Source organism: Etheostoma spectabile, chromosome 16 (genome assembly GCF_008692095.1).
Source record: "Etheostoma spectabile isolate EspeVRDwgs_2016 chromosome 16, UIUC_Espe_1.0, whole genome shotgun sequence".
NCBI classification, from domain to species: domain Eukaryota; kingdom Metazoa; phylum Chordata; class Actinopteri; order Perciformes; family Percidae; genus Etheostoma; species Etheostoma spectabile.
Window position 1 is genome coordinate 19,926,858 of NC_045748.1, and position 1,177 is coordinate 19,928,034.

Below are 1,177 nucleotides of genomic sequence, written 5' to 3' on the forward strand. Positions count from 1 at the left end.
TGTGTGTGTGTGGATAGAAGTGGGAGTGGGCATATGGTATGCGTGCCCCCAGGTGTATGTTCCCAGCGTAGCATGTGTGTTAGCCTATAAGGCTTGTTTTGTGCCTTCTTTTAACTGAGACCTGACACTCTTGATGGGGTGAGGTAAGATGATCACCACTTACCTGTGTGTTGTGTGTGTGTATGTATGTATGTGTGTGTGTGTGTGTGTGTGTGTGTGTTTGTGTCTTTTATTACTCTTTGCTTTGCACCTTGCAGCTGTTTGTGTTTGTACTCTAATCCCCAGTAAGCAGCAGTCTGCACGTTACTGGCTTTTCGTTACACAAAGATTTTTTTTATTCCTGGAGGCCTGATGAAGATGAAAACTACAAACAGGCACCTGCTACTCAAAGTGCAAGCATCATATTTAGTGTTTTTGAAGTTGGCAGTATTGTGTGTCAGATACAAGATCAAGGCCGTTGGCTGCAGTAGCAAGGAGACTAGAGTACATGCCAGGGAGTGGTCAACAGAACCATGACTAGGAGTGAAATGTTGAAGATTCCCTAAGCTTCCTCATTAGGTCCACTTATCAAACTCTATCAAGCCCCAGCAAGCTACGTCTGTGGTTTGGCTTGGATGAAAACTGCCAGCTCTGTAATGCCCCAAACCAAACCCTGCGGCACATCCTGTCCAACTGTAAAACAGGTTGGCCCAGGGTCATTATAGGTGGCGCCATGATCAAGTCCTACAGTAACTGGCAGAGGTCCTCGAGACATGCAGGTTGGAAGCATCCAGAGGACATCCACAAGAAATACACAGAGCTGACAGTAGAGTGCAGAGAAGCAGGATGGTCAGCTGTCAGCTACCATGTGAAAGTTGGCTGCAGGGGGTTTGTGGGAACATCCACCCAGCGCTTCCTGAGGAGTGTGGGGGTGACTGGCACAAGAAGAAGGTACTCCAAGAACTTGCCAAGGAGGCAGAACAGTGGAGCTAATGGGCTGAATTATTTTCCGGAAGGCTCTAATGCTATTCAGTATCTCTTGTGCTCCCTGCCTAAGTGGTTCCCAAAATTGGTAGATGTTCAGATTGAGATTTTGAGAGCTCACTGAATTTTTATTTCATCTTTTTTAATTTTATTTCATTCATTTAGGACAATGTGAAGCACAAGTACACGTAAATGTGCCAGATTGTAGCCCAAG

At 45.8% G+C, this 1,177-nt stretch overlaps 1 protein-coding gene across 3 annotated transcripts in view; it reads left to right on the plus strand.

Moving 5' to 3' along the window:
* Positions 1–1,177, plus strand: part of shroom3 (shroom family member 3) — a 122,527-nt gene that overhangs the window by 19,804 nt on the left and 101,546 nt on the right. The gene's annotated exons all lie outside the window — the stretch shown is intronic.